Source organism: Etheostoma spectabile, chromosome 18, assembly GCF_008692095.1.
Source record: "Etheostoma spectabile isolate EspeVRDwgs_2016 chromosome 18, UIUC_Espe_1.0, whole genome shotgun sequence".
NCBI lineage: Eukaryota > Metazoa > Chordata > Actinopteri > Perciformes > Percidae > Etheostoma > Etheostoma spectabile.
The window spans coordinates 25,168,575-25,181,794 of record NC_045750.1 but is presented as its reverse complement, the minus strand read 5'-3'; the positions used below and the strand labels follow the sequence as shown (position 1 = coordinate 25,181,794).

General features: G+C 41.1%; 1 protein-coding gene and 1 long non-coding RNA gene across 3 annotated transcripts in view; one reads left to right on the top strand and one right to left on the bottom strand.

Moving 5' to 3' along the window:
• The window catches only part of LOC116706262 (bromo adjacent homology domain-containing 1 protein), a 44,694-nt gene extending 31,962 nt beyond the window's left edge, over positions 1 to 12,732 (bottom strand). For both annotated transcript variants that reach the window (XR_004336189.1, XM_032542999.1), the window contains exon 1: positions 12,187 to 12,732. The gene's annotated coding sequence lies outside the window, so the exon portion shown is untranslated. The remainder of the gene's footprint in view (positions 1 to 12,186) is intronic.
• LOC116706265 (uncharacterized) overlaps positions 1,607 to 13,220 on the top strand; it is a 14,187-nt gene continuing 2,573 nt past the window's right edge. The window contains exons 1-2 of the long non-coding RNA XR_004336190.1: positions 1,607 to 1,663; positions 10,172 to 10,180. This is a non-coding gene — a long non-coding RNA (uncharacterized LOC116706265). The remainder of the gene's footprint in view (positions 1,664 to 10,171; positions 10,181 to 13,220) is intronic.

The window sequence follows — 13,220 nt, the reverse complement described above, 5'->3', positions numbered from 1 at the left end:
CTCCACACACATTTGGAAACATCATTCAGGTTTGTGTAAATGTAATCCATGAGCTGTTATATAGGGCCTGTTGGCAGTGGGAAATGGATGAGGGGACCCCTGTGCATCAGCCCCCCCTTGGAGCTCAAAGGGCCTACCTCAACAGACAGGGGGCGACTGGTGGAGGATCAGGCGTGATGAGGGTCTGGAGCCCACGGTTATACAGCAGCCAGTCTGAAAACGTCTTCATTTGAGTAGACGAGGCAGTGGCGAGGCGGCGTACTCGTTTATGTTGCCTGCACTTTGCTAATATGTGTCTCATAGGGTAGACAGGTTTTGGGTGGTGCATGGCCCATCGCGATAATGTCTCCATTCCCTCTTCTTACTCCGTCAGAGACGTGCTTCATGTCGCAACACTAGTTGCTGCAGCTTGGTAAAAAGCTCTAAAGAGCTGGGTGCTTCAGACTTGACTCTGCCTGTCGACAGCATTCAGCATGTAATGTGCAAATTAAAAAAGAAATAAATGACATACTACTTAGATTTGAAACTCACCAGTTACCCTTTTTTAATCTCGTCTGTCATTATAGCCTAAAGAAATTGCATTTCAGAACTGGCATCTGAAAATAGCAAAATAGCGTAACATTCCTTACTATTTAAAGTAACTATATTTAACTTTTTAATGTTACATATAGTGTTATATAATGTCAAAAATAAAACGAGACAGGGAAAAGAACACTACTTTTAGATAGTTTTTTTTAAATGCCATTTGCCCAGGTCTGATTTTTCCCACAAAATCACAAAATGATTCATGGCAGGTAGACGCCGCTACAGTCACACACTCTTACAGGTCACAGATTTCTTTGTAACACCGGAAACGCCAGTGATGTTGTATCCAGTCAGGTAAAGGGTGGCAAGATATTTTGTTTATACAGCCCTTTTTGTATTTTACATTTATTCTAGTTATCTGCTGTAGTTGGGGCTGATACTGAGGCTGGGCCGTCACAGAAAATAAGGAAATTAAACAAAGAACAACTAAAAGTTAAAAGGTAAAGCCAGACGATGGGCAAAAACTTGAGGCAATGCGGGTTGGACTTTTAACAGATGGAGATTAATTATAGGTTTGTAAATTATGTAAAACCCACCCCGAACTGGCCCCTTAGGTATGTCAAATTTCTATTTCATTCATAAAATAACTTTACAATGCACGACGTGGTTGTATGTTAGTAGCCTAGATTAAATTACGCCCCACTTCCATTTAAGGCCTGGTCTATATTTCTTTTCAGTCTGTTTGTGTTGGCCTACTATTTTCTTTTCCCTTGTCCCCCTGCACCTGTGTAAAGCGTCCGTGGGTTTCATGAAATGCGCTATATTAATCTAAGTTATTATTAGGTTGGTTGCTATAACAAACTCTTAATGCTTTGGCTCGTGACTCAGTGACAGTGCTACCATAACCTGGTTTAGCTCCTGATACATCCAGGCTAAGTTACCACATGGAACACATGAAATGCAACGATGCATCTGTAACTTATTCTCTTATTGTAAATGAAGGATTTTCTGTCTGAGCAAAACATTCATCACAACTATATGACCTCCTGTTAAAGCTAACGCAGTACTAAAGCCGCGTGAAGAAACAACCTTTACGACAGCAGGTGTGGGAAAAACACTGAATCAACACACACTGGAAGTTACTTTTAAAAAAAACTCTCTGTGCCATACAAAACATTAGCATGCCGATTTTAACGGCTTCTGACATGTAAAGAGCATTTCTTTTTATTTTGGTTTTTTCTTGCTCCAGAAAGGGTTAAATGCATGTTTATGTCAGAGGAAGAATCCCAACCTGCCATCAGTGGAAGCAGCCACTTTGCTACCTACAGTACTAAAACACTTTTTAATGGCCAAAAAGTCAGAAATGCTGGAAGGGCTGAATTATTTAGTTAAATACACTGTAAACACATGTGTCCCTCCCTGATGTGAGCCGAGTGCAGATTTGAGTCGTGCATGCTCAGATTGAAACGGTTTACGACATAACTGTCATAATGAAATTTGTAAAATCCATGAAATAATGAACTTTTCTCATTACAAACAATAACAGAAGATGGGAATCATTTCAAAACTGTTGGAGCTATCTATGATTGTTTGATTGCTAACGTTAGCTCGAAACGCCACTCAAGTGAAAAGGCTTTGTTGTGTTCCATTGCTAGCATGTAGCTAAGCTAGCAATGGAACAGACAGACGTATGGACGGACAATGTCTCCAGCCACGGCTGTCTCCGGCCATGACGGTTACCATAATCTCAACCCATTAAATTTAGTTACCTAAGCATCAATATACTGTAATTGCAAGTGCATTACAGTATTTATATATTTAAATACATAAAAAGAATTTAGTTTGATGCATTGCTTTAAAAAAATAAATAAAAATGGTGCAAAGTTGATTAAGGGTTATATGAAAAAATAGTTTACTATTAAAGGACCAGTGTCTAGGGTTCATATTTGCAATAATGACCGGCTTGCTCTACATGATTCCTTCCATAAGAATTCAGACCAACAACAGCACTCCAGCAAAAATAAAGCATGGCTTATTGCAGGCATTATGAGAAGTTTATGTGTATCTTTTAATGTTTTACAGCCACCTTAGTCTACAGGGGTTGAACGTTTCCTGATCAGAAGATAGACTTTGTGAGGAGAAGTTGTAGTTGACTCGTTCAATGATTCACTTAAACATATGTTCGAAAAGTCAAAGACGCTAGCAGAGACTAACCGAGCTTCACGACCTCCAGCTGTTACAACTGAACTTCAGTTTCACTTCATGCTTTTGTCAAAATCACTGCGATCAAATGTGATGTTTGTGGCTCTCGATGAGACTTCTGTGCATGTTGCCGGGCCCGCTCGTCCTGAGCACACTGCTCCAGCTGTCTCTGGTTTGATACTGGAGTTGCCTTCCCTAGACTGCGACTTTCAGCTCATTCCATAGATGTTTGATAGGATTCAAATCAGGATTCATACAAGGCCACAACATAGACTTACAGAGAGCTTGAGAAAGATTACACACCCAAGCTAAAGTTGATTAAAAAAAGGAATAAAAAACAACTTTAATGCATTAATTCAAAAAAGTTAGGAAAATCCAACCTTTTATTCAGGATGCATAGTATCCTGATCCATGAAATAACTGGCCTTTAATACTAAAAACCTGTCTACTTCTATGGGAATTTAACATAGGGGCGTGTATACTTATGCCCCCTGTATTTTAACATAGGGGGGTGTATACTTATGCCCCTGTATTTTAACATAGGGGCGTGTATACTTATGCCCCCTGTATTTTAACATAGGGGGGTGTATACTTATGCCCCTGTATTTTAACATAGGGGGGTGTATACTTATGCCCCTGTATTTTAACATAGGGGGGTGTATACTTATGCCCCTGTATTTTAACCTAGGGGGTGTATACTATGCCCTGTATTTTAACATAGGGGGGTGTATACTTATGCCCTGTATTTACCTAGGGGGGTGTATACCTATGCCCCCTGTATTTTAACATAGGGGGGTGTATACTTTGCCACATGTATTTTTACATAGGGGGGTGTATACTTATGCCCCCTGTATTTTAACATAAAGGGTGTATACTTATGCCCCTGTATTTTACATAGGGGGTGTATACTTATGCCCCTGTATTTTAACATAGGGGGTGTATACTTAGCCCCCTGTATTTTAACATAGGGGGGTGTACTTATGCCCCTGTATTTTAACATAGAGGGGTGTATCTTATGCCCCCTGTATTTAACATAGGGGGTGTATACTTTATGCCACATGTATTTATACATAGGGGGGTGTACTTATGCCCCTGTATTTTAACATAGGGGGTTGTACTTATGCCCTTGTATTTTAACATGGGGGTGTGTACTTATGCCCCTGTATTTAACATAGGGGGTGTATACTTATGCCCCCTGTATTTTAACATATAGGGGGTGTGTACTTATGCCCCTGTATTTTAAGGAAGAACATTTATTTACTTTCCAATACATTACTCATTCACAAAAAAAAGAAAATTGGTGTCCTTAAAAAGTTAAATCTTCCTAAATTTTGGAATTAAGGGGGGTGCATGGGGGTGTTCTCGAGCCACTGCATGTTCTAATCCATTGTGTTTTTAGCTGTATTTTGGGTGATTATCCTGTTGGAGGAGCCCTGACCTGTGACTGAGACAGAGCTTTCTGACACTGGGCAGCGTGTTTCTCTTCAGAATGCCTTGATAGTGTTGAGCGTTCCTCGAGCCCTGCACAGATTGAAGGCCCCCTGTGCCAGGCGCAATGTCTGCAGTACTAGCTGAGGATGTCCCACCAGTCTGGGCCAGCAAAATAATAATGATAATGATAGGAATGTATACTTTATTAATCCCGCAAGGGGAAATTACAAAATGAGGACAGTCAACGCCAACACAATCAACACGATCATGTGGAAGGCTGCCTCTGTCCTCGGGGTGCAACTTGAGTCTTCGGTGGGGGTGTCAGAGAGGAGGATGCTGTGCAAGCTGCGACACAATATGGACAATGACGGTCCATGTCCACAGGGACCGCCATTTCCGCGATTGCAATTCGTTGTCTATGTAACCAGCACGGCTGAATTTCAATAGATGGGGCATTGCGTTGCCCACTGCTCATTTGCATTAAGTTTAGGTCTAGGCTTATTTATGCATATCAGGAGCATCCAGCGTGACTTTCCGCCTCTAGAAACCCTAAACATCTTTTTGAAACTAACCAAAGACTGATTCAACAACTCCATAGCTTATTTCTCAACTCAAATGTTTTCAGAAACACATTTCGATAAATTAAATTCACAATATGAAGAGAAAGTTTCCAAACGAGCTGCCATGTTTTAAAAGAATATGAGCCCACACGTCCATCCAATCAGGTGTGTTAAGTGTTTGTGCTGTTGTGGGGGGTGTAGACTGTATTTTTTCTTTTTCACTCATTTGTCATGGAAGAGAATCTGACATCGGCTGTGTCAGGAGGACGCAGGCACGTCCATCAAGAGTCAAATGCTGAGAAGCAGCGCAATCCCTCCCATCCAATGAGGTCCCGTCCTACTCTGTGGACATGTACCTCGACTCTGTCCCTCTCCACCATGTACTGGTCACACACACACACACACAGGAGCACCTTCAGCAACACACTGATACCACCACAGAACGCCAGAGAGTCCTTTCTTCCTGTGGCCATCACAAACTACAACCTCGGGTGAAGAGATGGACAGTGGAGACGTGGGGACCTGATATGGCTCAAATATATAAACATTGATATGAGTGACCTGTTTTGGCATGGTATATGTTGTATTATTTGGATCGCATCTTATTTGCACATTACTGTTATCTCGTTGTTTTTTACATTTTGCACCTACTGTTATGTTATCTGTTATGTATGTATATATGTTTGTACTCTGTATCGGAACTCGTCTTTGTTCTGAAACCGCTGCACAGCTGTTTCCCTCAGGATAAATCAAGTTTGAGCTCTTGTCTCATCTTTCTGATCTCTTCTCCTTTGCTTTTCAGGTCCATGGTGAGTGTGGTGCACACAGTGATACCAAACAGCACAGTGACTACTTTTCTTTCTCTGAATAGGCTGAATGAAGATTGGAGACGTTGTGATACTAATTTAAAAAAAACTAATTAGCTGGAAATATCACTATAATCCAATTATTTATGAGGTATAAACAAATTTGTCCAGGCCATTTTAGAATATCTTTGTAGAATAAGCAATAATTCATCTCTTTCACATCTTCCTGGCCTTATTATATGTATGACAAACAAAAGGCCTGCAAGTATACATGACAAAGTAACTTTTAATTTTGTTACTTTTTGGAAGGAATTAAGCATTTTTTAAATTAGATGTGTGGGTACCAACAAATTTGAGCATGTCTGTTTCTATTGTGTTAGATTCATATGTATATATTGATGGATTCTGAGAATATTACTGTATGAAAAGTGTGTGGTAAAAGTTAGATTTTCTGGTTTCTTCCAAAGAAAAGCAGAGCTGGATCACTGAAAGTGAGACACAGAGGCAATCCAGCCTCTGTCCCCACATTCATGCATGGACGTGAGGCACACACGCACACACACACACGCACACACACACACACACACACTTAGCCTCAGTTCCACTTGTTCCTTACCTAACATTCTTCATTCAGTTGTCCTACATCTCACCGCCCGCTCATATGAAACCGTCACAGTTACTGTGAACAAGGACCACGGCAGGGCATTGGAAATTAATTCAATAATCAGGACAGAGCTAGGGCTGGGTACCGAACTTCGGTTTTTTTATGGTACCGACCGAAATGTTTCGGTTTTACACAGTATCAAATTATGCCTCGTCTTTCGGTGCCAAGTTTCGGTGATTGGCTGTAACGTTAAACGTGATTGCGTTACCCAAGAAAAATACATACGTGGTTACGCCGACAGACGGGGTTCACGTGCATCTGTTGTGAACTGGTTGCGAGCAACGTTGTACTGCTTAAAAATGCCACCTAGAAGAGCGGACCGCAGGCAGCCCTCCTCCTCTCAGCCGCCTGTGGGCAATGCAAAACCAGAGCCGACTCCGAGTGATTCAAAATATCCACCACCGGACTCCGCCTCATCAAAGAGTAGGCTACCGAGGACGGCGCTGTGTCTGGGATTTCAACAGGTTTATGTTTATTAGCGTTACTGCAACTTAACACGTGCATCGTGCTGAGTTAGCGTGTAGCCTTATTTTATTGCTGCGTAGCTAGCTAAATCAAAAGCTAACATTTACAGACAATACTTTGTCCATGTTTGTAAAAATATGCTTATCCATTGGGTCAGCTGGTTAACAGCTAACCTTATCTTCACTGTTATTTTTATATTCCTCTCACAGTAGCCTCTGACTCTGATGTGTGTGATTTTCTTTCTCTAATTGATATTATAAACTGGTATTGAAAAAGGTACGTCCAGGAACCGGTATCGAATGTAAGGTACGGTATTTTACCTGTATCGAAAATTTTTGATTGATACCCAGCCCTAGACAGAGCTTTCATACTTAAAGGGCCACCATGGGTTAATTATAAAATTAAACATATATCACCATGAAAAGGACAGTGCCACGCATATTAAAGATGTCACGTCATTCACAAGGTCAGCTCTGGCTAGATTTTCTATAGAAATAGAAAAACGAAGGTAGATGAAAGCCCGGCAGATGATATTCATTTCAGAGACGTGAATGCAACCCTGGTGTGTAAGCACCGGGGTTTCTTCAGGACAGTGACGGTGAATAACATACACACGCCTCATCCAATGAAACCAAGCAACCGCGACACTAATCTTGCTTCTCAGAAGCCGCTCAATTGACAACCAGTGTAAACACACATGGATGCACACAATATTTCATTGTTACACACATTTTTAATTAAATGTACAGCGGGTCAAACCTATCATACGGCTTTAAATGGAGTTCTGCTATATCTGTTTGTAGCAGTTAGTTAGTAAAAATTAGTCCTATTACAAGTATTCCATTAAAAGTCTGTTCCAGTCAAGCAGTTGCCAAATGAGTTGCTACAAAGCAAATTGACCGTCTATTGCATGGTGTTGCCATATGGCAACAAATTCTTAGTTTTTTTCACAATAAACCATATAAAATGCATTGTTTCCTGTTCAGTCGTGTAAATAGGCCTTTTATTTTTAAGTGTTATCAACTGGATGACTTCACATAACCAGGAAATCCTGTTTCCCTGCCCCTTTTACAGTACCAGCCAAAATCTAGTTGTTTTTCTTAATTTTAGAAGCCTTTATTCGAAAAGAAAATCCAACTGTTATCTGGGGTAAGTAAACTTTTAATTTTCATCATTTAAACCAGTTAAAATGCTATATTTGTTTTCTGTAAAAAGCTAAAATTAATTTGTTGCCACATATAAGTTGAATTTGTTGGGTACTTTTTTCAATAACAGCATGTTTTTAAAGAAATAATGGATTTTTTGGCACTTTCCACAAATGTGCATTGTTGCTATATGTTTTTTTAATTGCATTATTTAAGCAACCTGGAGTCATAAAAACACATCAAGACATTTTTACCATGCTTAAAAAATAATGAATGCAATAGAGCAGGGGTCTTCAACGTTTTCCAGGCCAAGGACCCCCAAACTGATGGCGAGATGGAGCGGGGACCCCCTAATTATATATATTGTATAACATTGTGTTATATCAAACTGGTCCTATAGTGCCATGTGTGCATTGATGACTGAAAGACATCTTCTGCCTCCATTTATCTGTTTACTACAGTGTGTTGAATTCATGTTAATGTGTATTTAAAGACATTTCAATTAGTGGAAAAAATTGCAGGGGGGGGGAATATATAAAAAGTCTAATCAACCAAAACTTTCGCGACCCCCATGCAGTACCTCCGCGGACCCCCTAGGGGTCACGGACCCCCTGTTGAAGACCCCTGCAATAGAGGGTTAAGACTATCAGCTCCACACAACTCTCTCTGTATTTCTCAGTATGGCGACGTATTTTGGCGACATTCACACGCACAAACTCATTTGAACATAAGGACCTCTTCTGAAGAGTCCATCATGTATTTTTAATCCTCCGTGTCCTCCTTGGCTACTAGCAACTGTGTGGGGGAGGGGTGGCGTGTATCATGTGGATGTGCCGATGGTTTTGTTGTCATTACTAAGAATATACTTATAGGACAGAAACTACACACCATAGCTTTGAATAAAAAGTAAATAATTCTATATCAGCTAATGCAGTTAAAGTAAAATACTGGCCCCCTGTGATATATTATTATTATATTATATATATTAGATGATTTAATTGTTACTAGCAATGCTTCAATGCATAAGTAGCATTTTCCTGTTGTAGCTGCTCCGAGTAGAGCTACTTTGACTTCATATACAGGTAATGTACTCTAGGTGTTCTAGGCCTCAGGGGTCTGGATCCCTCCAAAGGGTACCAAGATAAATCTTTGGTGTTTTGAGATGATTAATGGAAGAGGAGAGTAAAACATCTAAGTTCTGCTTCATAGATGTGTAGTCTTTTTTTCTCTCTGTAATACTGTTAAACCGTCTGAGAGGTGTAGAGGGAAAATGTGTCTTTGGTTAATCTGTTGACAGCTCGTACCGTAGACATCTGAAACCTGGGACAATGCAGTGGAGTAAAAGTATACAGTAGCATAAAACAGAAAAACTCAAGTACAAAGTACCTCAGAGTTGTACTTGTGTGCAGTACATGAGTACTCAATTCATTTCAGCCAATATTCCTTATGGACAAATGACAGGATAGGTGTGTGGAGCTTGTAGAAATCCTACTGTGGTATTTCTGTTGAACATTGCAGAAAGTCAAATTTAGGCCAAAGTACTGTAAGTGATTAGGACAACTGAATGATGATGCAAAGAAAATGAAAATAAGCATAGGCATATATACCACTAATCCATGAACTTTCAGTTTCACTGATGATTTAAGAATTTGATTTGTAAGTTGGCAGAGCTCCGTTGATAATTCACAGTGGATTGCCTCTACTTTAATAGCTCGGTTATTAGTCCTGCATGGCTATTTAATGAGGGGTCTGGAGGTGCGAGTCATTTTAACACTTCTATATTAGGTTTTATGACATTTATGATAGCTAAGTGAGGTAGAATGCATGTCGGATCAAAAAGAAAATGTGGTAAAGAGGTACTGCGTGGTGAAGCAAAAGTCTGCTGAAGAAACTCCGACAAATTAATGTTCAACTACAATAAACAAGTGTGTCAAAGTGTGGCCCGGCAGATCAGATCGTTTCATACGCACTGCACGAGAGTGTCACGGCAGCCCCGAAAAACCTAGGACTTGGCAGGAAAAAAGAAGCAAGTCATTGATGTGTGATCAAGAGAGAGAATTACTAAAGATGTCTGTTAATAGTGGTTCTTAAAACAGAAAAAAACATCGAGTAAGGAACTTCTCCCTGAGCCACTGTTGTCTACACTTCCACTGACATTACTGGTCTACAGGAACTACTCAAATACTGATACTAAAACAATTTTGAGGTATTTGTGCTTTCAGCTGAAAAACGCATTTCCCCTTCTGCCTTAAAAATGTGACTTAACTAAACTTAGGTTCATTAGTTTTTCAAAGCTGTCTCGTGAGTTTTGAAAATGCAGTGAGTTCAATTCACTGATCTCGGTAAAACAAGTTCAATAAAGATATTAAGTAGAATCAACAAGTGTTCAGCCACTCTGACAGACTTGCTACACATTCCCATTTTCTTAGTTTGAAGAGTCAGTTCTTCATTTGACATGAAGGATTTACGGCTGCAGCTGCTCCTGTTGGAGCTCCTTTCTACCAGAGTTAGTTTAAAAGGCCACTAATTATCCAATTTATTTCACATAAAGGCAAAGATTCAGTCCAAAGTCCAAAAACTGAATAGACATTTGTATGGCAACGTTTCTGATTGTCTTCGTTTCTGCATCTCATTTCTAATGACCCCTCAGATTTATCTGTTGACCCTTTGGAGGGGCCTGGCCCCCCAAGTTTGGAACCACTAAACGTACTGTGTGTAAAGTTAAAGCTCCACATCATCCAGCCACACAGTAAAATACCATATACACACTGACACATCAGTATTAACAATTTAACAATGTAATAATACATAATACCTCAGTCACATAGGCCATTTTCTGCAGAAGGACTTTGACACTTTACATGTAATAGAGTATTATATATTGTTGGATTGGTACTTTTACTTGAACAAATATCCAAATACTTCTTCCATCACTACTGATCAAAAATAGGTTTTTGATGCACTATCCCAATATTTAAAGTGCATTAATTAGCACACGTAATAAGTATTAAAAAAGACATGTGTATCTACTGTATAAACCATATGGAGAGCAAATAAAGAGTCTATTTAAAAACATAGAATTCACAGAAAACACCAGTTTCCAGATTCCAGTCAGTTTAACATCTGCACAAACAGGAAATCATCATCACACAGGCCATCCTCATAGTCCATGTTTCATTTTGATCTGGCCCAAAAAAAAAATCCCCCTCAATAACGTCCTCCTACAGGGCTTCATGTCCTGAAGCCCATTCACTGACAGCCTGCGCCTCGGGACGTTTATCTGTGATGTCATAATAAAAGCATCATCCCTTGTGAGCTCATTCCCTTTATGGCCTAATTGGCAAACTGTGATTGTGACTTTGCCATTCGTAAAGCCCTCTTCATTTCATAAAAATAATAATGTATACTTCATTAATCACGCAAGGGGAAATTACAATTTACACTCCGTTATTACACACAGGCCTGAACTACACACACATGCTCAGTACATATACATGCACTAATGGAGAGATGTCAGAGTGTGGGGGGGAGGGGGGGGGGGGGCCTTGCCCATGGAAAGGCACCCCGAGCAGTTTGGGGGTTTGGTGCCTTGCTCAAGAGCACCTTGGCAGTGCCCAGAAATGGAACTGGCACCTCTCCAGCAACCAGTCCACCACCTTACTTTGGTATGGGGACTTGATCCAGCGACCCTCCAGTTCCCAACCCCCTAAAACTGAGCTACTGACCCCCCCCCCCAGCCTCCCTAAGCAGAGCATCACCCTAAGTTACCCGACTTATTCCTTCTCTCTCATTTTACAGTGTCCCATTTCTTTCTTTTCACTGACTCAACCCAAAGTCTCCCCTTGAAAGCCCAATTACACGAGACGAGCAAATTACAGGCTACATCCAAGAAATGCCACAGACTATTGTGCCATAAAGTTTGCAACCCCTCGTGCGCGCTGACACAGCCTACACACACACACAACCAACCAACACACCGTGGGGCTGATGTATCCAGGTGAACACATCGCGCATCCACCCAGCCAATCATAATATTAGTGAGCTCGCGGGTTGCCGTGTCCGTGTGATTGACATGCTTTCAGTCTTGTCAGCACACAAAGCACATTATCGCGTTGGCATTACACTTTAGTGGCTGCTGGGGGGAGCAGTGTGTGTGTGTGTGTGGGGGGGGGGGGGCTATGATAACACACATTACACGGCCAGTCCGACTGAGTACCACTCCCTGGGAATCTCCTTCATCACCATGGCCATTATCTGCCTCCGCAACGTCCTCCAGACATTACTAAAAAGGCACACACACACACAAAAGAGCAAAGCTGGCCCCGCTCTGCCCAAATAAAAGAGAGAAAAGCAACGAGGAAAGATAATGTGGAGCAGCGGCTACTTACCGTAACGTAGCTATGTGTGTGGCGGGCAGTATCTCGTCTAAATTTCAACGGTGCGAGGAGTCAGTCGGGGCACCTTGTTTTCAAACGGCTAGGTACGGCAGGTTAGCCTTGTCCCGCTGGTTAACCGATGCAGCTCAACTAGAGGAAATACACACGAACGTCGCCCATATTTCGCCACTCCACTCGAGGGAAGAAGCTCTTTCGCATATCGACGAGAGGAGGGAAGAGACGGAGCTAACAACTACTCTCGCAAGAAGAGGTAACACTCTTTTCCGAGACGAGCGGGGTCTTGACGGGGTGTTTTTCCTTTAATATCCCACCCGCTCTTCCGAGGCCAACACGGCGGCAAAAAACCTTGAGTGCTGCTGGAGATAGAGAGAGTCCGTAGCCCGCACACACGTCGCTTATATCCGTCACTTTGCATGAACACTGTACGCAGCCTTCAGTTTGCGCACCAGTCGGTGCGTTGCTACTGAACAACAACTAGCAGCACGACATGACTGACTGCTGACAGACCGGGGGGGGGGACCAGGCCCCCTCCTGCTATAGGCTACAAAGTAAAGAAATTCTCAACAAAAATATCTTCAGTGGTCCCGTTTAAAGACTATTTAATGTGTTTTACATAACACCAAAAACCAGAACATCCTCATCCTACTTCTGTGCTGAAGCATGTGATGGCAACAGTGAGCCTTTTAACCCTTGTGTTGTCCTCCCCGAGTTAAAAACGGACAAAAATTGGACATTTTCGTCCCTTTTTTAGACTTTTTTTTTTTAGTTTTCACTAACACCACCTTACTACTTTTAGTTTTACAGTACCTTTTGGAATTCATGGTCAAAAACCCTCATTTATATAGAATTATACATAATACTTGAGTTTAAAAAAAAAAGCTGAAATTATGAATTTGTCTGACTAATAGTTAAGATCAGAGGAATGTACAGATGAGTTTAGTCAGGAAGGAAAGTGATCAGGAGCGTTGTAAGGAATCCAATCCATTTTTTTGTGTTTATTTGGTTAAAAAGAAACCCATATTTCA